The 25378-nt window shown below is 49.1% G+C and overlaps 1 long non-coding RNA gene across 1 annotated transcript; it reads left to right on the top strand.

Annotated features, from left to right (window-relative positions):
- The first annotated feature begins 13975 nt into the window (after window positions 1–13975).
- On the top strand, window positions 13976–20400 carry LOC110258332. Its single transcript, XR_002341072.1, has 3 exons — window positions 13976–14803; window positions 17028–17190; window positions 17342–20400. It is a non-coding gene; the product is annotated as an uncharacterized LOC110258332 (long non-coding RNA).
- The last annotated feature ends 4978 nt before the right edge of the window (window positions 20401–25378 follow it).

Here is a 25378-nt window from a genome sequence, read left to right as displayed (position 1 = left end):
GAGGGACCCCGTCCAAGCGGGGTGATGGTGCATGAGTCATCGTCGTTCTGGTCGAAAGCTTGAGCCGTGGATGAGGACTTTCATCTCGTCTTCGGCGTCTCAGGGAGGAGACTAGGGTCTGGTAGAGTGGCCTCTGCCTCTTCCTGCAAACCTCCCTGTCTGCGACGGCTGACGCTGGCCTAGCCCTTCCTACAGCCTCTGTTGTGGGTCCTGGGAAGGCTGAAGATGGCCCGGCACCCTGGGAAGGCCCTCCTGAGCCAGGAGGAGGAAGACCTGCCAGGGCTCATCCTGGAGGCTCTGGAGGGTTGCTTCTCTGTCCCCGTTTCCTGAGCAGCAGGAGGGTGGCATCTGGAATAGACGCAGGTCAAGCATTGTGGCTCTTGGACCGTTAACCTCAGCTGTTGCCGCATCTTCTGGAAGAAAGCCTTCCTGCGCTTGTTTGAGACCCGGTCCTACCTCTGTGCTTCTTATTTCTGCACCAAGCACAGTTCTGGGACCAGGCATCATGCTGTGACGTGGGGCTTTGGGACCAGGTATCTCGGGGGGAACCTGCAGATGTTAGGACCGCACCAGGCTGATCATGAATGCCAGCCACAGCCCTGGCCCAAGAACCATGTCCAAAAGGAGCTAATGCGGGGTCTGTTTCCTCAAGTCAGTGTCAGTCAGCTGGGCAAACTGGGGTGCCTGGGGTGGGGCGGGGGGGAGAAGCTTGTGTTCATCGTGTCACGGAGCAGGCAAGGCTGGGTCTTCAAGAGCTGCCCTGGGTCAAGCCGGGCCCATGGACAGCCTCTAAAACCCCCGTGCCCTGCTCAGAGAGACTATTTCGTAGTCTTCAAAATGGGCATAGACTCTCCTAGTTAACAGAGGTTTGATGTAATTTTTTTTTTTTTAAAGGGCACACCTATGGCATATGGAGGTTCCCAGGCTAGGGGTCGAATAGAAGCTGCAGCTGGTGGCCTACGCCACAGCCACAGCAACGCCAGATCCAAGCAGGGTCTGCCATCTACACTGCAGCTCACGGCAATGCCAGATCCTTAACCTACTGTGCGTGGCCGGGGATCGAACACGCCTCCATGGATACTGGTTGGGTTCGTCACTGCCAAGCCACAACGGGAACTCCCTGATGTAATTTTTCAATTGTGTTTTATTGAACTATAATTGAGTTATAATAAACTATGTGTGTGGAGTGTACCATTTTTGTGTTCTAACATATATTCGTGAAACTGTAACCACAATCAAACGACGAGTGTAACCATCACTCCTAAAGCTTCCTTGTGATCCTTCCCTGCATCCTGCATCCTCAGATACCCACTGATCGGCTGGCCCCTTTATTCTGCTGCATTGACTTGTCTGTATGTTCCTGGGACACTGTCTGTACCTACGTGTGTCTGTATGTTACTATGATCCTGTCTCTGCGTACATGTCTAGCTACACGTTATTATGATGCTGTCTTGATTAGTGTAGTTTTGTAAGATGTGATGACATTTATTAATTTAGTTCAATTCTTCTGACTTGGTTCTTTTCTTTTTTCAAACTGTGTGTGTGTGTGTGTGTGTGTGGACTTTTCAAGGTGCTCATATTTTAGTATACCCTTAACAATTAGCTCATCAATGTCTGCAGTAAATTGGCTAAGATTTCGATGGAGATGACATTGAAACCGTACATTCACGTGGGGAGAAGCGACCTCAGGCAACGTGGAGCCTCCTCACCCGCAAAAGCCGTGCATCCCTCCATTCGCAAGGGTCTTTTCTTCCTGTCCCATGCTGTTTTGTTTTCAGGGTGCTTGGCTCATCTTTTGTCACATTTGCCCCCAAGCATGTTATCTATTTTGGTTATATGGTAAATGATTGGATCTTTCAGATTTCCCTTTCTTTTTGTTCACTTGTTAGTGTATAGAAGTACAGTCATTTTTATTGACCTGTACCTTGCAAACTTGGCAAACTCATTTATTAGGTCTAGTGGGAGGGTTTTTTTTTTTTTTTTTTGTAGATTTCTTAGGATTTTCTTGGTTGATGGTCATGTCACAAGCAAATATGACAGTTTTACTTACCTCCACCTTTCAAATATGTATGTCTTTTATTGCTTCTCTATGCCATTTAGCATTAGCCAGAACCTCCTATACAGCATTGAACGAAGGGGTGAGGACAGCCACTCTTATCTTGTTCTTGAACTTGGGGGGAACTAGGTAGTCTTTTAGCATCAGTGATGTTAGCTGTGGTTTTCTTATAGATGCCCATTCTCGAGTTGAGGAGTGACTTCTGATTTTAATTTGCTGACACTGTTTATAAGAAATGAGTATTAGATTTTGCGAAATGTCTCATTGTTTATTGATACAATCATAGGTTTTTATTCCTTTATCCTGACAATATGGTGAATTACATTATTTGATTTTCAGATGTTAGATCAACTTGCATTCTTTCATAAACCCAACTGGCCACAAAGGAGTCTTGTTTTTGCCTGTTGCTGGATTAGATGTTTTGTTAAGAATATTTGCATCTGCCAACATCACTAGCCATTAAGGAAATGCAAATGAAAACTGGGAGATACCACTTTATACCTGCTAGGATAGTTATTTTTGAAAAAGATACACTTTTTAAAAAGAGTGTTACACCTATCGGTGAGGACGTGGAGAAACTGGAACCCTCGCTCTCTGCTGTTGGGAACATAAAATGGTGCAGCGGCTTTGGAAGAAAGTCTGGCAGTTCCTCAAAATGCCAAATGCAGAATTACCATATGACCCATTAATTCCAACTCTGTGTGTATATATCTAAGAGAAAGGCAAACACATGTTCACACAAAAACCTGTTCGCGAATGTTTATAGCAGCATCGTTCATAACACTCAAAAGGTGGAAACAGGAGGTCCCGTCATGGTGCAGTGGAAACGAATCCAACTAGGAAGCATGAGGTTTCGGGTTCGATCCCTGGCCTCACTCAGTGGGTTAAGGACCCGGCTGTGAGCTGTGGTGTAGGTTGCAGATGCGGCTTGGATCCTGCGTGGCTGTGGCTGTGGTATAGGCTGGTGGCTACAGCTCTGATTAGACCCCTAGCCTGGGAACCTCCATATGCCGCAGGTGAGACCCTAAAAAAAGCAAAAAAGCAAAAAAAAAAAAAAAGGTGGAAACAACCCATATATCCATCAACCAATGAATGGATACATAAAATGTGATATATGCCTATGCAAGAGAATATCATTTGACAATAGAGAGGAATTAAAAAAGAATATTTTCATCTGTGTTCACGAGGGATATATCCCTGTAGTTTCATCAGATATTTTCTGGGTGGTATCAGGGTGATGCTGGCTTTATAAGAATTGGGAAGTGCGCCCTTCTCTTCAGTGTTTGGGAAGGACTGATGCAGGATGGATTTTGTTTCTCTCTTCGATGCTGGTCAGAAATCCCCAGTAACGCCATCTGGGTAGGGATTTTCTCTGTGAGGTTTTTAACTACAAATTCAATTTCTTTAATAGATATAAAGCTAACTATTCAGATTATCTGTTTCTTCTTTAGTAAACTTTCTTCTTGAGTTCGTGTCCTTCAAGTAATTTCCCCATTTCATTAAGTTATCGAATTTATATAAAGGTGTTCATAATATTCTCATTCTTATGATTTTCTGCCCATAGGATTTGTAGTGATGTCTCTGCTCTCAAAAAACTTGGTAACTTATTTCTCTCATTTTCTAGATCAGTTTGGCCAGAGGTTTAGCAATTTGATTAATTTTTTCAAATAATTTTGCTTTCATTGTTCTTCTCTACGATTTTTCTTTGCCCATTATATTGATTTTTATTATCTCTCTCTCTCTTTTTTTTTTTTTTTTTTTGTCTTTTTGCTATTTCCCGCGGCACATGGAGATTCCCAGGCTAGGGGTCCAATCGGAGCTGTAGCCACCGGCCTACGCCAGAGCCACAGCAACACGGCATCCGAGCGGCGTCTGCAACCTACACCACAGCTCACGGCAACGTCGGATCGTTAACCCACTGAGCAAGGGCAGGGACCAAACCTGCAACCTCATGGTTCCTAGTCGGATTCGTTAACCACTGCGCCACAACGGGAACTCCTGTTTTTATTTTTTTTTGTGTGTGTGTGTGTGTGTGTGCTTAATTTGAGATCAGTTTTCTCTTCTTCTTCTCATTTCTTAGGGTGAAATTTCTTAGGTGAATTTCACTTTACACACTGTTGTAGCTGCATTTTTACACATTTAGACCTGGCATGTTTTAATTTTCATTCACTTCAAACTACATTCCAATAGTCCTTCTCTTTTCTTCTTTGACCCATATTATTTAGTTTCCAAATATTTGAGGATTTTCAGGTATCTCTCAGGTATTGATTTCTAATTTAATTTCATCAAGGCCAGAGAACATAACTTGTATTACTTGAGTTTGTGTAAATTTACTTTTTTGGACCTGGCTTGGTAAATATTTGTGTGTTTTTCCAAAGAATGAGTATTCATGGAGTTCCTGTCATGGCTCAGTGGAAACAAATCTGACTAGCATCCATAAGGATGCAGGTTCAATCCCTGGCCTCGCACAGTGAGTTAAGGATCCAGCATTGCTATGAGTCATGGTTGGGTTGCAGACGTGACTCAGATCCTGTGTGGCTGTGGCTGTGGTGTAGGCCAGACACTACAGCTCCGATTTGACCCCATAGCCTGGGAACCTCCATTTGCCTCGGGTTTGGCCCTAAAAAGACACACATACACACACACACACACACAACCCCCCAAAAAAAACCAAGAATGTGTATTCTTCTGTAGTTAGGTAGCATAGTCCATAAATCCCAACTCAGGTCAAACTGGCTTACAGTATTATTTTGTTTTGTGTTTTTCTTTTTAGGGCCCTACTCAGGGCATATGGAAGTTTCCAGGCTAGGGGTCACATCAGAGCTGCAGCTGCTGGCCTGCACCACAGCCACAGCAACACCAGATCTGAGCTGCATCTGCTACCTACACCACAGCTCATGGTAATGCCAGATCCTTAACTCACTGAGCAAGGGCAGGGATCGAACCCGCATCCTCATGGGTACTAGTTTGGATTTGTTTCCGCTGTGCCACGAATAGAACTCCCTGACTTACAGTATTGTTAAAGACTTTTGCATCCTTACTAAATTTCTGTGTGTTTATTCTGTCAATTAAGAGAGGTTTCTGGAGCCTCCAACTATACCCGTGGGTTTGTCGCTTTCTCCTTTGGTCATACATCATTTTTTGTTCCAGGCATTTTGAAATTCTCCTTTTAGGGGCATAAACATTTAGGGTGGTTAGGTCTTCTAGGTGTATTGACTCATTTATCATTATGAAGTGATTCCCTTAATATTTGTTAATACTCTCTGCTCTGAAGTCTCCTTTGCCTAATACAATGTAGCCGCCACATCTGTCTTCTGATTATTTTCAGCACGATGTATTCTGTTTCTATTCGTTTAGTTTATGTGTCTTTTTAATTACGCAGTTTTATTCGAGGCAGCATGTAGGTTGTCCTTGCTTTTTTATTCAATCTGACCATCTTCGCCTTTGCATCGAGCTGTTCAGGGCATTGAAGTTTAAGATAATCATGGAGTCATTGAGTTTATACCTACTATTTTGCTCTTTGTTTTCTGTTTGTCTTGGATGTTATTTTCTTTCCCTTTCCTGACTTCCTTTGGATTAATCGAGTGATTTTCACTATCTTGGTTTATATCCTTTGTTGGCTTATGCACGAGACTTTTTTTTTTTTTTTTTTTTTTTAATAGCTGTTGCTTTACGTCTTACAGCTCACATCTTAAAGTTCTCACGGTAGATCTTCAGGTAAGATTAGAGCGCTTCCCATCCAGCCTCACAGGCTCACAGGCTGTACTTCCGTCTCTCCCTTCCCACCCTGTGTGCTGTTGTTGTCACGTCTTTTATTCTGCTTGAGTTTTATACCTCACACGATATCGTTGTTATGTTTGCTGGAATTAATCAATTTATCTTTTAAAAACATTTTTTTTTTAGGTCTATAAGTGCGGCATCGGGAAGTTTCCAGGCTAGGGGTCAGTTTGGAGCTCAGCTACCTACGCCACAGCCACAGCGATGCCAGATCTGCACCGTGTCTTTGACCTACACCACAGCTCATGTCAGCCGGATCCTTAACCCGATGAACAAGGCCAGATGTTGAACCTGCATCCTCATGGATGCTAGCCAGATTCATTTCTGATGAGCCACAATGGGAACTCCAAAAAGATGTTTTTAAACTAAAAGAATATTTCTTTTACATTTTCCCAATATTTACCATTTCTTTCTTTTTTCTTTTTTTTTTCCTTTTTGTCTTTTTGTCTTTTAGGGCTGCACCCGTGGCATACGGAGGTTCCAAGGCTAGGGGTCTAATCAGAACTGTAGCTGCCGGCCTGCACCCCAACCAAGCAACGTGGGATCTGAGCCACGTCTGCGACCTACACCACAGCTCACGGCACTGCCAGATCCTTAACCCACTGAGCGAGGCCAGGGATCGAACTCTCGTCCTCATAAATGCTAGTCGGGTTTGTTAACTGCTGAGCCATGAATGCTCATCATTCCATTATGTACAATCAAGTTTTTATCATTTATTTCTGCCCAAAGGGACTTCCTTTTTATCATTTCTTAAGTGAAGTTCTGCTGGGGATCCATTTTTTTTCAGCTTTCGTATATCTGAAAAAGTCCCTTTTTCACATTTATTTATTTAGCTCGACACATAACTCTAGATTGGCAGTTTTAACTCTTCAGATGTGCTGTGTTGTCTTCTGGCATGCGTATGTCTGGTGGCATGTCGCCTGTCGTTCTTCCGTTTGCTCCTCCCTCCTTCACTGCAGCTGCTTTTCAAGTTTTCTCTTTGTCACTGGTTTTGAATATTTTATTATGGTGTGGCTCGGTATAGTTTTCTTCATATTTCTTGTGTTTGGGGTTCATATAGCTTCTTGTATTCAAGTATTTATAGTGTTCACCAAATTTGGAAAAATTTCAACGCTTATTTCTTTAAATATTTTTCTTCCCACCTGCCTCTCCTTGGGAAGAAAATCAATTACACACACGTGAGGCAGTTGGAATTTATCCCTAATGCTCTGCTCCATTTGTCCCCCTCCTTCCGCTCTCGCTTTTTCGTTTTAGGGTGGCTTCGATTGCCGTTTAATCTCCAAGGCACTACATTTGGTTCTGTAACGTGTCATCTCCAGACGGCTTTTTTCAGAAATCTCCATCCGTTCCATTTGTGTCCTTTTAAAACTCCGCTGTGTATCTTTTCAACGTGATTGCTGTTCCCTCTGCCCTCTTAGCGTGCAGAAGCTAATGATAATAACTGACATGTTTTCTGCTAACCCATCGTCTGCGTCATTTCTGGTCCATTGCTGGCGCTTCCTCCCTCCATTGCGAGTCATAGTGTTCTGTTACTTTGTATTCGTAATCGTTTTTGATTGGCTGTCAGAACTGGCCGTCTCACGGTGTTCTGGGTGCTGGGGAGCTCTGTGGTCCTTCACGTAGTCCTGAGCTGTGTTCTCTGGAGCCATCGCGTTGCCTGGAAGCAGCTTCATCCTTTCGAGGCTGGCATTTCAGCTGTGGTAGGTGCTGTGGCAAGGTCCATGGCACTGGGCTCATTTTGCCCCCCTCTTGGGGCAGCATCCTTCTGAGAACTCGCCCCAGCCCCCCGTGTAGTACAAGGCTTCTCAGCGTGGGTGCAAACACTGACTATTCACAACCCTCTCGAACTTGACAGTGGTTCTGCCTGTGCCTTTGTGGTGGGTCTTTCCCGCTCACCTGAGCCCATCTAATGGGTGCTCAGCTGCTCTCCAGGGAGACCCTCTGCATTCCCCAGAGCCCTCTCTCCCCGCAGCCCCTCCTTCTCTCCAGAAGGCTGCCCCGCACTTCCAGCCCCCCCTGGCCTCCCAGGATTCTCAGCTGGGGTTTTCACTCGTGGGAGAACCCAGGCTCTATAGGGGCTGCCTGGCCCTGCAGTGTGACCTGGAAACACCCTCCAGCTAGCAAGTGAAAGCAGCCACAGGGCTCACTTGTTCCTGCATCTTAGCATCTCTGTCCTGTGCTCCTCACTGTCCTGGGTGTCAAAATTATTTTCTTTTGTTTTGTTTTGTCGGCTTGTTAATGTGGGAGGGTAAATCTAGTGCCTGTGATTGCATCATGGTCCGAAGCAGAAATTCTAGGTGTACCTTTTTTTTTTTTTTTTTTTATTGTGGTAAGATAAAATTCACCATTTGGGTTATTTTAAGAGTTTAGGTCAGTGGCATTAAATACATTTGCTTTGTTACCTGACTGCCCCCACCACCATCTCCAGAGCGGTTCTTGTCTCTTCCCAAACGGCACCCATTGAGCACTAACTCCCCCTCCCCCCTTCTGCTTTCTGATTCTAGGAATTTGACCCCTCCAGGGACTTCGTATCAGTGGAATCCTAAGATGTCCTTTTGTGTCTGGCTTATTTCAGCGAGTATGGTGTCTTCAAGGTACGTGTGTCAGAATCACCTTCCTTTTTAAGTTCGAGCTGAATAACATTCCATCGTAGGAATAGCCCAGCTTGTTTATTCATTCGTCCGTTGATGGCCATTTCGGCTGTTTCCGTCTCGTGGCTGTTCTGAGGCACGCGGCCGTGCACGTGGTGTCCAGTTCTTCTTCGAGTCCTGCTGTCGGTTCTTTCAGACGCTTCTGCAGCGGTTGCACCCTTTCGCATTCCTGCCAGCCGGGCAGAGGTCCCACTTCTGCACGTGCTCACCAGCACTCGTTATTTGATGTATTCTGGTAGTCCCATTGCTGCGACCGTGAGACCGTCACACAGACGCAGTCTCTAAACTTCCCTCTGCGAGCACGAGAAGCAGCCCCTTGGTCAGGCAGGGCCGGGGGTGGGGCGGGACGGGGCGGGACGGGGTACTCGTCAGAAGCTGGGTCCAGCGCCTGCAAATCACCTTTAATTTATAGCTCTGCAAATCCCCGTGGCCCATCGCAGTGCCCAGCCAGCCCGGGGTCTTCATGAGTGTTGCTTGGTTGGGAGGCATGGCTGCGTCACCAGTGGACAGCTTTGGGGACTGTGCGATTCGGCCTGTGGCTGCAGCTCAGGTAGTGGGTGGGGAAGGGGTGGCAGGAGGGGGCTGGAGTGTCTCCTGGGGCCACACTTCCCTGGCCTTCAGCCTGAAGCTCAGGAGTCGGATATTTCTCCCAGGAGCTAAGAGAAGATTTTACGTCGGGGACAATCTGGCTAGACACGTATGGTTCGGAAGTCAGGCTGCCCACAGCCGCGTGCAGGGTACGGGAGAAGAAGAGACTCTGGGAGGCCAGTGTGGACACGGCAGTGGTGGATCCGTCTGCCATGAGGCACTGAGCTGGACGATGGCATCTGTTAGCTGTGCCCCCTTGCCAGCCCCCAGGGGCCACACGTCCTTATGCACAACAGGTGCTGGGGACGCAGTCCCCATTTGGAAACTCACGGATGAGGCGGAAATAAGACTACCACGGGGAAGGGGAGAGGAGCTAGGCGCATTCTGGGCAGAAATCTTCAGTTTCTGGAAGCTGAGAAGGTGATAACAGGAACATCTGAAGACGCAGAAGCTGCTCATCTTAGTAGCTTGGCCAACAAGAAGGACGGGGTTAAATTCCCTCCCGAGAAAAGTGTGTTCACCGAGCTTCGCGTTTCCCTCCGTCCTTTCCCCCTTGCCTTCCTGCTATGGACACGACAGCGTGACGCTGCAGAAAGGATGAAGTCCAGAAAACAGAAGACTTCTGTTTGTTTTTCACTGTGGCGCTGATGGCTTCCTCTGTGCTCAGATTTGGGTCCGCCTCTGGGTAGTTGGCAAAGCGAGATGTGCCATTTGTCATTAAAAAAATAAAAACATTCAAAGTGAATGTGAGTTCTAAGTGTGTCCTTATTATCAAACTAAAATAGGCCCTTTCGTTCTACAACCTGATAATCTTGCATGAGGGTGGCGGACTTCTGAAAAGGGTGGGAGAGACCACTACATCCCTGGAAAACTTGCTGTCCCTACCCCACGGGTCTCCCAGTGGCAGGTCATTTGACTCTTCCAAAGGAGCTATGAGGGAGTTCCCATCGTGGCGCAGTGGTTAACGAATCCGACTAGGAACCATGAGGTTGCGGGTTCGGTCCCTGCCCTTGCTCAGTGGGTTAAAGGATCCGGTGTTGCCGTGGGCTGTGGTGTAGGTTGCAGTCGCGGCTCGGATCCCGCGTTGCTGTGGCTCTGGCATAGGCTGGTGGCTACAGCTCCGATTAGACCCCTAGCCCAGGAACCTCCATATACCGTGGGAGCGGCCCAAGAAATGGCAAAAAGACAAAAAAAAAAAAAAAAAAAAAAAAAAAGAAAAACAAAGGAGCTATGAGACAAATTGCCTTGTCACTGAGGGGAGCGCTGACCCCTCCAGCCCTGTCCTCTCTTGCTGTTTGCTACTCTTTTTCCCCAACGACTCCCTGCATCCTTCCCCTTCCCCTCCCCCCCTTTCTCCCCCCCCCTTTTTTTGAATGGCTGCACCCATGGCTTATGACATTCCTAGGCTAGGGATTGAATTCGAGCAGCAGATGTGACCTACGCTGCAGCTGCGGTGACGCTGGGGCAGGGATCAAACCTGCGCCTCTGCCAACGGAGCCGCCACTCAAGCCGCTGCAGTCAGATCCAATTTGCAACCCGCTGCCCTGCGGTGGGAACGCCTCCCTCTCTTGTAAAAGCCCACTAACCTATGGCTTGCCTTCGTCTGGAATGATTTTTATCACGAGTGAAGATGGGTAGTCACGTGCTAGCAGCAGCATCAGATAGCCCGGCAGGGTCTTCCTTGGAGAACTTTGCTTTTGAAAAAGGTCTCTGGATATTTTGGGGGAAAAAAGGCAGCTGAGGGAGCTGGGAAGAGAGGCTAATACCGTTTTGTTTCTAACGATATTTTTGTGACATTTCCCGGGGGAGATGTGGAATTCTGTTTGAGGAAAAAAACACCCAACGAGCTTCAAACAATGCAATTAACATTGACGGAGCCTTTATTCATAATTGAATGAACGATCCTAATTTTATAAAATACAGTCATTAGGAGCTCAGATTTGGAATCTCCTGTGTATTTCGCAGCCTGGCCACAGTATAGCAAACTTAATTAATTCCTCCCAAACAAGCCCGGACTATAAAATTCCATGGAAAGAATTTTCCTCGAGCCGAATCTGATGATCAGAAGATACACACGAAGGCACTGTTCTCCAGCAGAAGAGGGAGCTCCCTTTTAGGGAAGAGACCTTGGTGGGTTTTCAGGCCAATATGTCAGGATGGACCACGTCATTCATTCCACACAGGAAACTCGGGCCGAGCCTGGACACCCCTGTTCCCTGCTCTCCTCTTCGTCTGTGGGAGCAGGACAAACGAGGGCTGAGGTGCAGCTGGGAATCAGAAGACCGAGGGCCTAGAAAGGGGAAATTCGGGCCATGGAGGGGAAAGGAGGAAAAAACCCGCTAATGTCATGTTAAATCCTTCTGAGATAGGGCTCTTAAACGCGTCCCCCGCCCCCCCCCGACCCAGCCACCTCCCCCATTTGTGTGTCTGTTGTTTTGAACCTGGCTGATGAACTGTTTATTTTTTTTATTACTCAATGAATTTTATTACCTTTATGGTTGTACAACATCCAATTTTATAGAATTTCCATCCCCCACCCCCCCAATCTGTCTCATTTGGGAACCATAAGTTTTTCAAAGTCTGTGAGTCAGTATCTGTTCTGCAAAGAAGTTCATTGAGTCGTTTTTTAAGATTCCACATGTAAGTGATAGCATTTGATGTTGGTGTCTCACCGTCTGGCTGACTTCACTTAGCAGGATCATTTCTAGGTCCATCCATGTGGCTGCAAATGCTCTTATTTCTTTCCTTTTAATGGCTGAGTAATAGTCCATTGTGTATATGGATCACATCTTTTTGATCCCCTCCTCTGTCGATGGACATTTAGGGTATTTCCGTGTCTCGGCTATTGTATACAGTGCTGCAGTGAACATCGGAGTACTTGTGTCTTTTCCAGCCATGGTTTTCTCTGGATAGATGCCCAGGAGTGGGATTGCTGGAGCAAATGGTAGCTCTATGTTTAGTTTTCTGAGGCATCTCCATACTGTTTTCCACAGTGGTTGCACCAGTTTACATTCCCACCAACAGTGTGTGAGGGTTCCCTTTTCTCCACACCCTCTCCGGCACTTATTGTTGGTAGACTTTGTGATGATGGCCATTCTGGCCGGTGTTTATTTTACCAACTTAATACGCAGTCACGGATGCTGTGTTAGCATTGGGCAGGCAGCGGTGAGCCAGGAAAGTGAACCTGCCTCCCAGCGGGGCTCACCTCCCAGTGGTGGAAATACCCAAAGCGCAAGCAGATAACGATGAATGGCTTCACCTCTGGTGCCGTGGGTCACCTGCAGGAGAGGTCTGCCAGGGCCTTGAAGGAGCAGAGGCGACCCGATTGAGGGCCCGGGAAGGAGAAGTTTGGGTTTGAACAGGATGCATACAGAGGTACAAGGTGTGTGTGGGGGGGTTCCTGGCAGGTGCCGTGACCTGTGGGGACCCTGATGCAGGAAGGGGCACGTTGTGGAGAAGCTAGGACTGGGGGCAGGAGGGTCATGGGTCAAGCCAGCCTGGGGGGTGGTGGACGTTCCTGAACCCTCAACACACGTGGCCGCATGGCAGCAGAATTTTAGCAGCTGCTTCTGGCCGCTCCCTGTCCTTCCCGGGCCAGGGGGACAGTGTCCTCTGCAAGATCTTGGTCAGTGGAATGGACTCCGGGGGCCGAGCAGACCCTCCTCTCTTGAGCTGCGCCCCGGCCTGCACCCCGACCCCTCTGGCCACGGCTTGCTCTGTTCCCTGCAGCCGGAGGTCTTCTTCCTGGAAGGGGCGACAGCAGCCGCTGCCGAGGAGTCGACAGCGTCTTCTTTGTCCCTGGCGTCTGTTCCAACGCGCCATCTGCCCTAGACAGCGAGCCCACGTCTTTCTTCTTATTCTTCCTTCTCCACTTCTGGTTTGGACTCTGAGAGCGGAGGGAGCCATTGTCGCCGGGGCTCAGCGTCCCGGGAGGGCTGTGTGGTTGGGCACCTCCTATCAGTTCTGGGTTCTCGAGTCTCTGCTCCTGGCCCCTGTTTGCAAGGATGCCCATCTCTGCTTCCTGGACTTCGCTCTCCAGATGGCTGGAGCTGTGTGGGAAAGGGGTCCTTCCTCAAATGTGGAGGGGAAGGGCTCCATGTCCCTCCTTTATGCATAGATGAGCCCTGTCCTGGCAGGCTGACAATGGCAAGATTTTAGACCTGAAGAATCACCCTCCTTATCTAAGATTAAAAAAAAAAAAAATCCTATAAGCAAATTGGGCAGAGGACTGATGCAGGGACGGATGCTGAAAAAAAAACCTGTTTTCTTCTCAGAGCATCATCAGTGACACACCATATGGTTTTTGCCAAACCATTTGGCTGCTGTAAGATTTTCTATTCTCAATTGTAAAACTGAGCTAATAGAATTTGCCACCCCACCGGGAGATCACAAGCGCTAATCAGAATGCCTATAAATGCCTTTGAACTCCTTGCGAAAAAAACACGCAAACCAAAATACCAAGTAAAATTTATATAAATGTCGTCCTAACCCCACATCTCCATTTCAAAAGTGGGGATTTAGGGCTTATGTGGACGCATTTATTAGCGTTCTCACAGGAATTACACAAAAACTCTGGATGCCCTGAATTTAAATTTTTTTTTTTTGTCTTTTTTTTGCTATTTCTTTGGGCTGCTCCCACGGCATATGGAGGTTCCCAGGCTAGGGGTTGAATCGGAGCTGTAGCCCCAGCCTATGCCAGAGCCACAGCAACACAGGATCCGAGCCGCGTCTGCAACCTACACCACGGCTCACGGCAACGCTGGATCGTTAACCCACTGAGCAGGGGCAGGGACCGAACCCACAACCTCATGGTTCCTAGTCGGATTCGTTAACCACTGCGCCACGATGGGAACTCCTAATTTTTTTTTTTTTTTTTTTTTTAACAAGACTGAAATATGTCAGGTTAAGGCTTAGAACATTTTCGACTCTAAGCTCCAGTGGGAAAACCAGTTTGTATTTGGGGAGGTGCGTCCATGAACACCCGGGTCTGTCTTGGTTGCCAAGGTCAAGGCTGCCTCGTGCTTCCCCGCCTCATTGTTGGGCTGTGGTCTCACATATTATCTTCATGCTCCTGAGTTTCTCTCTCCTTTCTGTTGGAAGAATGAAGACAAAACATCTATGGCTCGATCAACAAGAGTTCATCCCTTCGGAAGCCCCAGGACTGTTTATCGGACTCCCTGATACAGCTTAATTATACTTAAGTCCATGTGTTTCGGAGATCTCCAAAAAGCCTAAAAAGATCTACCAATCCCAAATTAGTTTAGGAACCAGCATGTCCCTTGCTTTAAGGAACATGGTAAACATTTCAGGAGAGCATGCCAGCTCATTATCCAAGCCTCTCTCCTCGGTGACTTCAGGGAAAACAGCAGTAGTTAAGCAATGTTTGCCAAACGCCAATCTGGGAATGGGTGTTGATTTTAAAAGAGCAGGAGCGGGGAGCTCGCTGCTGGCTGCAGGTTCTCCTGGTCGGCGGCGGCGGCGCGGAGGCGAAGGACCCTTTCTGCAGACTTTCCAGGCGGACTCGCGGCCCCTCCTTGACCTCCCTGCTCCTGGTGGGTGGGAGTCCCTGACAGCTGAATAATCGAGGTGGGCTGTGTGCAGCCTGTCCCCCGAGAAGGAGACACAGCTCCCGAGTCTGGAGACGGAAGACGGGGAAGCAGTCTTCGGTTGTCCTCAGCAGATGCCGCCTGGGCTGTCGGCCCCGTGCTCAGGAGTTCTGGTCCCATAAGGAGTGAGTAGGCTGTGCTCCCCCCCAGGACAAGGAGCCTCCTGCATCCCCCTCTCCCCCGCCCCCAAATGGATCCCCTTGGATGCTCTGGCAAAATGTCATTAGCATGTCCTGTGGCCGTTGGAGAGTCTTGTTTCTTTAGAAAGAAATAATACCCACAGCAAAGAAATGCAATTTTGTGACAGGTATCTAGGTGTCTGGTGCAAAAAAGCAAGCATTAGCGACCCCTCCATGGTCAAAAAAACCAAAAAACCAAAAAACAAACCCTCAGTGAACCAGTTACAACTGAAAAGTGGTACAGGGGCTGCTCAGGTTTTCTTTCCAGCCCTTCAGGTCTTGTTCTCTTTTGCCCCCTGGGGAGCTGGAAGTCTGGAGCAGCTGGCCAGCCACCCCCTCCTACCTCCTGGTGATGTTTGAAAATCTTCATTTTGTTTTATAGGTCACAGGTCAGCCCATCCATGTGGATTCTTGTAATTGCACAGGACGGGCTTTGTGTGGGCCGATTACATCTTTTCTTTGGGGCCCAAAGGGAGCCCTTCATTAGTCCGCTGCTGGTGCCTAAAGCTGACCTGAGCGTCTGAAGGCAGATCTTCCATGAAACTCCCTGGTGTTACTTTATTCCCGGAATCTTAATTATGAGGCGTTACTAGGCCGGACACATTAGGTTGCCTCAGTTCACCCCAGTTTGCAGCCCTGCGGGAGGGGCCCTGATTTTCTGGAAGGCTCTACGGCAAAGAGCCATTGACAAGGAGTGTGATCAGGGCCCAGCCTTGCTGCCAGCCAGGCCTTTGCCACTGGGTCCACTCTTCTTTTCTTCCAGAGGGCAGAGGGCAGAGGGGTCTCAGGTGTGCCTAGACCCGGCTCCATCCCACCCCCCTACGTACTAGACGGCAAGGCCCTTCCGTTCCCTGTGCCTCGGTGTCCCTGGCAGGAGGGCAGGATGAAACATGAATAGTGTGGGCACAGCGCACGGCTCCTGGTGGGGCTGGGACTGAGGCGGAGCCCGACTGTGATGGAGGAAAGCCACCCACTGCTTCTGGGTCCTTTTATACCTGGGAGGTCACCTGGGAGCTCCTTTGTCCTGGCTTGTCACTCTTGCCAAGCCCTTTTTAATTGTTCAAGCAGCGGGTCCCGCTGTGGCACAGTGGGTTAAGAATCCAGCTGCAGTGGCTCAGGTAGCTGTGGAGATGCAGGTTCCATCCCTGCCTGGCGCAGTGAGTTAAAGGATATGGAATCAGCTCGGATTCAGTCCCTGGCCCAGGAACTTCCATGTGCCTCGGGTGCGGCCATTGAAAGAAAAAGTCCAGGCATTCTCAGCTGGGCCCCCACTGCCTTGGGGGCAGGCACTTGGGGGCCCCTCTGGCGTTTCATGTGCCACCCTCCCCTTTGCACCCTGGTTTGCAGAGAAGGCCCTGGGAGGAGCTGGGGATATTTTCACAGGAGGCTTGTTGGAGAAAGAGGGGTCCTGGTGGGCCGCCTTCCCTTCACTATGAGAGAATTCAGAGGCAACACCCAGGGTTGGGGGGGGGTCAGGCCCACAGCGTGTGCCGGCCTGAGAGGTACTTAGCCGGAACCACGGCTACCTGTGTGGGTGACCTCAGAGAGATGTGGTTCGGGAACCCTCTGGGGAGCCCTGCTGGGGGCATGTCCCCCCTCCCCGACCCGGTCAACTCTACCAAACCTGGTTCGGCTCACACTTTTCTCTCCTTTTCTCTGGGTCCCCAGAGGGCTCAAGCGTAACTCGTCCCAACTGTGATGTGGTGGTCACGTGGGGTGAGGGGGAGCTGCTGTGGAAGGGGACTTGGGGGGGAGGGCAGGGCGTTGAGCAAGCAGCTACTGTACACTCTCTCCAGAAGCATTTTTCAAGGCGCTGCCCATGGACACCCTGTGCCAGCCGGGGTGTCCCCGGGGGGAATGGCGCTGGAGCTGAGCCCGCCTGCTCGTTCACTGTGGGTGAGACTGGGTTTAACGTGAGCTGCCAGGGGCCAGATTTTACAAATCATCAGAGCCAGGAGGCCAAGCCTCAGCCTTGGCTTTCCAGGGGTGACAGCCAGCCTCTGACCCCCACCTCGGAAAGAATTAACCGTTTTGAAGGACAGAGGACAGTCCCCTGGGAAGGTTTGGTTTGGTTAGAGTTTAGTGAAGGCACTGCTTCTGGCGTCGTGGGTCTCTGATGGTTCGCTTCTTCTGGCACCTTCTCTCCTGCCCACCCGGCTCTCGGCTTCAGTGCTGGCGTCCTCCCGTTGTCTGCCTTCCTCCTCTATAGGACACAGAGGCGTCCGCAAGGTGTGCTTTTTGGAGGTGTGTTGTCACCTTCACTATCATCATCAGCTCCTCATCCCCGCGTGCACACACCTCACAGCTTCAAGACAAGACGCCTTTGAATACAGGTGCGTGCAGTCGAAGATGCCAGGTTTGGGATCAAATGGGAGTTGGGTTGGGGATTATTTGCCTTTTCCAGTTATTCAGGCTCGTCCTACTAATTGTGCCATGTAGCTCTCCCACGTTGGAACAGGTTTTATTCTCCACATGTCCCCCTAGAATCCTTTCTGGAACAAGGATGGAAGAGTAAATCAAGTAGATCCGTTTTCAACATGTGCCGGAGAACACAGACAGCCTTGCCAATGACGTCTTCCATTCGAGCAGTCGGAGCCCTGTGCAAATGTGCGCAAGAGAAACGCAGGCTCCGGGAGAAGGCTTCGAAAGAGTGGTCGATGGAGCCCCTTGCTGTGGCTCTCGAACACGTCGCTCGCCCCTTCGGGACAGGGATGGGGAAAGTAGGTGTGCACCTGTGCAGGTGGGCCACCACCTCCTAGCCCTGGAGATCGGGGAAGGGCCGCCTGGGAAGGATAAAGCCATTTCTGGCTCCTGTGCACAAGTGAAGCCTCACGCCTGTAACACACATAAGAGGTGCTTGAGGTCTCACCCGTCCTTTCCGCCCTGCGTGGCAGGTGTAGCCTTTCCCATTGTGCCGAGGAAGGGAGCATGCTGTGGGCTGATGCCATCGCCGCTTGTGCCCAAGGCAGGGAAGTGGCCGAGCTGGACTTCGGTTCAGCATTCTTCTTCTCCTTCTGCTTCTTTTTCTCCTCCTCCTCCTCCTTCCTCTTCCTTCTCTTCCTCTTCCCTCCTCCTCCCCCTCCCCCTCCTTCTTGTGTAACTAATTTGGAGACTTCGCTGTTCAACTCAACTCGGTGGAACTGTTCACTGCAGATAATGCAAAACGCCAGGAGGTGTGCAGACTGCTTCAACTTCCTCCCTTTATCTTGCATGGTGGGTCCTTGCTGTACCTGTGATGTCTGCCCTCATGGCAATTAGATCTTTTTCCTTTGTAGGCAGCATGGGGATCTTTATTAAAACAGCTAAATATTGTTTAACATACCGATTCATAAGCGACAGCTCTGTGGCACGACTTCAGTGATTTTGACAGCTGACCGTTTCTCGAGGACTTTAGCCTGTCATGCTGGCAGTCCAGTGCTGCCTCATAAGGCACACGCTCTCTCCATCGTGAAGCCAAGATGTCCCTGGGACCGACGTGGGGGCCTGGGGCTTGGGGGTGGGAGTTTTTATCCTCCCTTCCATCTGCTAGTAACATGGAAAGATGCAGGCCTGGCTTTCCAGCATCCCCTGTCGGCGCCCTGAAGGCTGCGGAAGAGAGACAAATTGAGAGGAGAAGCAGAAAAAAGCTTCTGGCCGTAGGGTATCTCTGTGCCTTTGAGCGTTAATCCCCGTGGCTTTCCCCGGAGAGAATGGAGCGATTTTCCACTCTCGTAAAGAAGAAAGAAGATTTCCCGCTCCCAACGGGAGCTCGCAGGGGCCCTGCGCTGCTCTGGAAATTGCGTGAAATGTCAATACGGTAGAGGCAGGCGTGCGCGTTCGGCGCTTCTTAGCTGGTTCCCTAACAACCCCGCGGGGGCCCAGCGCCGGCCTTAGCGACACGCCGCATTAGGCGTGCGGTCCAAGGCACGGTTTCAGAAAGGGCTGCGTGTTCACGGCGCAGACCGGCTCCCGGTGCGCGTGCTTCAGGCAGGAAAGACACGGGATTTGAGGCAGCAGTACTGGGCCTGGCTGGGCCGAGGCGCCCCACACCACGTGGGAGCGATTACGTGGTCCCTCGAACCGTCCAGCCGTGCGGGATGTGATGGGGGCGGGGGTCCGTGTCTTTCGGCAGGATTTTAAGCTGGAGAAGGGCACATCCTGTCCTGTGCTTCACTGACTCCCGAGGCTGCGTCCTCTGACTTCGGTGGAAATCCAGTTGGAAATTAGCATAAAAAGGATGTGCGCTCCCAGAGGCAGAGGGGGTCTTTGGTTGTTGGCAGTGGTTTTAGCAGAGCCTGGGGGAGATCCTGGTAACGGGTTTTTGAAATAATGAAAATGAAATCAGGCATGTGGGTGAGAAGGCATCCCAGGGACGTGAGCAGAGGACAAGATGCTGACTCCTCTGCGAATGTTCAGAGTGGGGTGTCCGGGCCCTGAGCTACACACTCGGGAAGGGTCCCGGCCCGTTCTCCCCTCCACCCCGAATTCTCATCATGTTGGCTGTTTGGCCTCATGGTCCCCAGAGGATGGTGACGATAATTAATAGTAATTACCATTATAATGGTGATCATACTGGGTCTGACTCACATTGTGACTGCCATTCTTCTAAGCCCCTCCTATATTCTCACTCATTAAATAGTCCCATCAGTCCATAAGGCGGGTACCGTTGTTTCTCACTTAAAGATGGGGAAACCGAGGCAGGGAAACTCGTCCCAAGTTAGGTGGACGGAGCCAGGAGCGGGCCACCGGCGCAGCCTGTAGTCCAGGCTTACCCTTCTGAGCTTACCTTTCTATGTCCACGTATTGCTTTTCCCCAGCCTGAGCAGGACAAGAGGGAACCATGTGGGGTCACGTGGCCACCCTTCAAAGGGGGCTGGGAAAGTGACTAGCAGTGGGAAGCAGGAGTTCCAGGATCCCTTTAGAAAAACCATGATTCATGCCATAGTGCTGGGCGTCTTGCCACCCTGAACAGAATGCGGATTCCTGAAGCAAAGAAGAGGTAGGAAATTGCAGTCAGCATCAATGAATAACATATCTGCCACGTGAAGAAAGAATCCATCCATCCGCTTGCAAATTAAAAAACAATTTTCTAGATAACTTGAGTTTAAAAGAAAATTAAAAACAAAATTAAAAGCCATTTAGAAATAATTGAGCTCGGATGAACTAAAGTGTACCTCCCAAAGAGGAAAAATCTAAGAAGAAAAACAACTCAGAGAAAAAAATGTGAGCGGTGATAGAAAGGTTACATAAAAAAAACAAACACACCAGAAAACAGGCTCATATGACTTTAGGAGGCGTCCTTTAAATTTGTAAGGAATAGACGGTACCGCTACTGATGTAAACTATCCACAGAACAGAAAAAGAAGATTTCCAGCTCCTTCCGTGACATCACTGACGCTACGTCCAGACAAGGCTGGTATCGAAAATATATAGGCCAATTCTCTTATGAAAACAGTGCAGAAAATTCCAACTGAAACCTTAACAAAGAGGAATTTCCATTGTGGCTCAGCGGGTTAAGGACCTGACACGGCCTCTGTGAGGGTGCGGGTTCGGCCCCTGGCCTCTCTCAGTGGGTCAAGGATCTGGTGTTGCCACAAGCCGAGGGGTAGATCACAAATGCAGCTTGGATCCGGTGTTGCTGTGGCTGTGGGGAAAGTCTGCAGCTGCAGCTGAGGCTCTGATTCAACCCCTAGCCTGGGAACTTCCATATGCTGCAGGTGCGGCCCTAAAAAGAAAAAAATAAAATAAAAACCTTGAGAAAGAAAATATAACAATGTATTAGAAGACCACATTTATCCTAGGAATGAAAAGATGGCTCAAGTTTAGGAAGTTTATTAGTGTAATTCCCTACGATAACAGGTAAAGCAGAAAATGATACGAGTTTCCCTCAATATCTGACTCTTCCCTATAGCTGGAGGGGCTGGAAGTCTGGAAGCTCTTCCAGACTTTCCTGCAACAAGGTCCCCGTTTCATTGCCACCACCGAGAGGCACGCACTTGTTTGGTGACTAGGAGGAGGAGGAGGACTGGACAGGAGACGGGGGGCAGGCCCAGTAGCTGAGCGGGCAGTGGACTTCTGGGCTCAGGTGCTGCCTTTCAAGTGAGAGGCTGTGAGGTAAATGCGCTTCCAGAACTTTCTGCAATATCACAATAGAGGAGAGTGGGCATGCATCTGTTCCGAGCATTGGGTACGGAGAATTCACCCCAAAGATAGACTGTCCCTTCTGTCACTTGAAGCAATGCAAGATACAGAGAGAGTCCTCTTTCAAAGAATTAGAATAGAGACATTGTTTGCATTTGTGTGTAGGGGTGTGTGTCCTGTTGTTTTTCTGTAAACATGTGCTACAATAAAGTCAGCATTGGGGGACGCTGACGGATAACATTTTTGGAGAGGTGCCTCATGTACTTCAGTAGGTCTGCGACCTGCCAGAGCATCTAGCATCTGTGTTAACGGAAGGGGCTAGACATGGCAGACTGCTGGTCTCCGCAGGTCACAACAGATGTCGTCGTTCGTTGAAATCAAACATCTTCGTGGCTGACACGGGGCCAGTTGCTTTACAAACATCATCTGATTCAGTTTTGACTGCTTCTTGATGTAATCAATGAATTTCAGAGCAGGAGCTGAGATTTAAATGTGAAAAGCCTTCGGTGGAAGTCAGGGATTAATAAACTAAACTTGGTCTCTATTCTGGTAGAAGTTGCAATGGGTCAGGGAAGCAAGATAGGAAGATGGGCTTGGGATGGAGATGGAGCGAGCTCATTCCCTGTGTCTCCCCCAAAGGAAACTAAGCCCTGCCAGGCCACATGCGGTGGCTCTCTGAGGACCCCTGAGTGTGGAGGACAGCAGGCTGATGGACGGGCAAGTCCCCAGGCAGCGACTGCCTCCCCCGCACATCTTTGCCTTGGCCTTCCAGCATCCGCTGAAAACTTGGGGCTACAGCCTGAGGGTGAACAGAAAAGTCCCAGAGGAAGCCATCTAGCACTGGTCTGGGGATCACAGTCAGAGTGTGTGCCATTGTTCCTTCTTGCCCCTGTGTGGGGACAGGGACTCCAGGACTGCAGAAGCAACGAGGGTCAGGGGCAAGGGAATATTTTTAAACTGCTGGGAAAAAACAAACAAACAAAGAAAAAAACAATGGCCAATGTTAGAATTCTATATCCACTGAAAAGCTCCGACAGGAATGAAGATGAAATAAAGACATTCTCACTTGGAGGAGAACTTGGGGGAATTCTTACCAGCAGACTTGCTTGCCTGTTTGATGCTTATGCCTCCCATGAATTTGCATAAACAAAACCAGTGATGACCATATCGTGGCAGCTGTTAGTTTCATCCTTGTCCTTCCAAACAGCATTAGGGCTTTCAGACACAGAAGTCTAGGAGTCTTAGGAGCCAGCATTCACCTGTGGAGTTCCGCTGTGGCTCAGCAGGTTAAGAACCCGACATAGTATCCATGAGGATGTGGGTTCGATCCCTGGCCTCATTCTGTGGTTCTGGTGTTGCAGCGAGCTGTGGCGTAGGCTGACAGCTGCAGCTCCAATCCAACCCCTAACCCAGAAACTTCCATATGTCGCAGGTGCAGCCCTAAAAAGAAAAAAGAAAACCCACTTGCTTGCCTAAGGCTGTGCCTCTGGTTGGCCTGAGGCGGGGCTGGGACTCTTCACCCAAGGGTGCTGATTCATGGCTATGTGAGCTGGCCAGCAGCACAGCTGCACACTACACAAACCTTAGTCTAGGTTCCCGTTTTTTCAGACAGGCATTTGCCATCCGTAGATTGAATTTGATGACCAACTTGAAGCTTTTCTAATTTATATATTTTTGGTTGTTCCTTTAGTTTGGCTTTATTGCAGGGGTAAAATTATAAGTGTATTTATTTGTAAACTGTAGAAAACAGAGTTTATTCACTCACACCCTATCCTTTCTAAAAGTAAACCACCGATTTTACGTACATTTCACATTTTCGTTACTTCATTTTATTAAGGGATAGTTCCATGAGGTTTGACAGATGAGACCTGTGGTAACCACCACCACAACCAGGATAGAACGTTTCCTGCTAAAAGTCTCCCCGAGGTTGTCAACGCCCCCCACCCCCCGGGCCACCCCCCTACCCCAAAGCACAAGCAGCCACTGAAGTGCTTTCTGGGAAAAGATGAATCCTGTGTGATGTACCCTTTCAGGGCCGGCTCATTACAATCAGCAGAGTGTTTCTTTCCCTTTTTGTCTTTTTAGGGCCATACCTGCAGCACGTGGAGGTTCCCAGGCTACGGATCAAATCAGAGCTGTAGCTGCTGGCCTAGCCACAGCCACAGCAACACAGAATCCGAGCCGTGTCTGCAACCTACAGCACAGCTCACAGCAACACCAGACCCTTAAGGCACTGAGCAAGGCCAGGGTTCGAACCTGCGTCCTCAAGGATGCTAGTCAGATTCCTTTCTGCTGAAGCATGATGGGCACTCTCAGCAGAATATTTCTGATATGCATTCACATCACTGCATGTTTTCGTAGCTTTTCATTTTATTGCTAAGTGTATACTCTATGCTATCATTTGTTTATTCATTCGCCTGTCAGTGGACATTTGAGTGATTTCCAGTTTGGGGCTATAATGAATAATTGCGCTTTGGGGATTTGGGTATGTTATTTTATGGACATGTATTTTCATTTCTCGTGGGTGAATATCTGTATGTGGAATTTCTGGGTCATAGGCTAAGTGTATGTTTAACAATTAAGAAACCATCAAAGTGCTTTTTGCCAAACCAGTTGTACCATTTTACATATACCTCGGCACATGTGTGCTTTTTGATTTGGTGTGGGTTTTTGCTTTTTGCTTTTCAGGGCTGCACCTGTGGCATATGGAAGCTCCCAGGCTAGGGGTCCAATCGGAGCTACTGCTGCTGGCCTACACCACAGCCACAGCAACACCAGATCTGAGCCGTGTCTGTGACCTACACCACAGCTCACGGCAATGCCAGACCCTTAACCCACTGAGCGAGGCCAGGGATGGAACCCAAGTCCCCATGGACACTAGTCAGGTTTGTCCCTGCTGAACCACAGTGGGAACTCCATGGTTTGGTTTGGATGGTTCTAGTTTCTCCTGCCTGGCCAGCATGTGGCTCTGTGTCCGGATGTCTCCCTGGGGTTTTCTGCTTGCCCTTCTCATGGGACTCACAATGGTGAGTGTCTTTTCATGTGCTCTTAGCCATGAGCAGATCTTCTTTTGCTAATGGTCTGTAAAAATCTTTTACCCATTTATAAAATTATCCTATTTGTCTTCTTAAATTTTAAAAAGTGCTCCTGGGCATATATCTGAGAAAAAGAACCCTGCATAATTTGAAAAGATACATGCACCCCAGAGTTGATTGCAGCACTATTCACAACAGCCAAGACATGGAAGCAACCTAAATGTCCATCAACAGATGAATAGATAAAGAAGATGTGGTACAGATACATAATGGAAATTACTCAGCCATAAAAAAGAACCAAATAATGCCATTTGCAGCAACATGGATGGACCCAGAGATTATCATCCTAAGAGAAGTAAATCAGAGGAAGGCAAATACCATATGATACCACTTATATGTGGAATCTAAAAAAAAATGAGCTTATTTACAAAACAGAAACAGACTTACAGATTTTGAAAGCAAATTTATGCTTACCAAAGGAGAAAGGGGGGAACAAATGATTAGTTTGGGATTAAAGAATACACACTGCTATATATAAAACATAACCAGCCTTTTGTCGAGCACAGGAAACTGCTCAATATTCTGCGATAACCTCTACGGGAAAAGGGTCTGAAAAAGAAGGAACGTATATATACGTGTAACTGAAAAAGAGCAGACAGGAGTAGGGCTGAGACAAGGCTCAGGAGGCCACTCATGGGCAGACCACAGACAGGGGCACCCAGGTCAAAGGAGCCGCACCTCATGGGCACATCTGTCCTCGGGGGAGACATGCACCCACGGGCACACAGGCAGGGAGACCAAGGGTATGCGCTTGCGTACAGAGAACACGCTTTCACAAATAGGTACACACACACACACACACACACACACACCTGGCAAGAGATGCCATGTGCCATGCAAGCCTGCCTCCTGTGTCCCCAGCCACCAGGTGGATATCGGGAGGGGGAGGGGGTGAGATTCCTCAGCCTCCCGATCTACAAGCCAGCAGCCTGAGTCCCTCCTGCGCACCGCCAGTGGGCAGACAGGAAAAAATAACAACAGGAAGAGCAAAGGAAGAAGCACTGAGGTATGACCACATGTCCTTCTGGAAGGTGCTCGGGAGAGGCACCTCGGGAGTGAGAGAGCAGCTTCAGGGACAGGAGGGACTCTAGGGGATGCATCCCGGGTCAGGGGAGGTGCCTCTCCCCGCTGTCGCACTTCCTGATCCCCAGGACCAGGGGTCGGGGCATGCCATCCTTAGGGGACCGTCACAGTGCCACTCCGGCTGACCCACTCATGTGTGGCTGCAGAAGGGCTCATACTGCCGGTGTTGGGCTGAGCTGAATGCCAGGCCTGGGGCTGGTGATGCACCGTGGAGGCCTTTCTG

The sequence above is a fragment of the Sus scrofa genome, unplaced genomic scaffold (assembly GCF_000003025.6).
Source record: "Sus scrofa isolate TJ Tabasco breed Duroc unplaced genomic scaffold, Sscrofa11.1 Contig1914, whole genome shotgun sequence".
Lineage (NCBI taxonomy): Eukaryota > Metazoa > Chordata > Mammalia > Artiodactyla > Suidae > Sus > Sus scrofa.
This window is presented reverse-complemented; position numbering and strand designations above follow the sequence as displayed.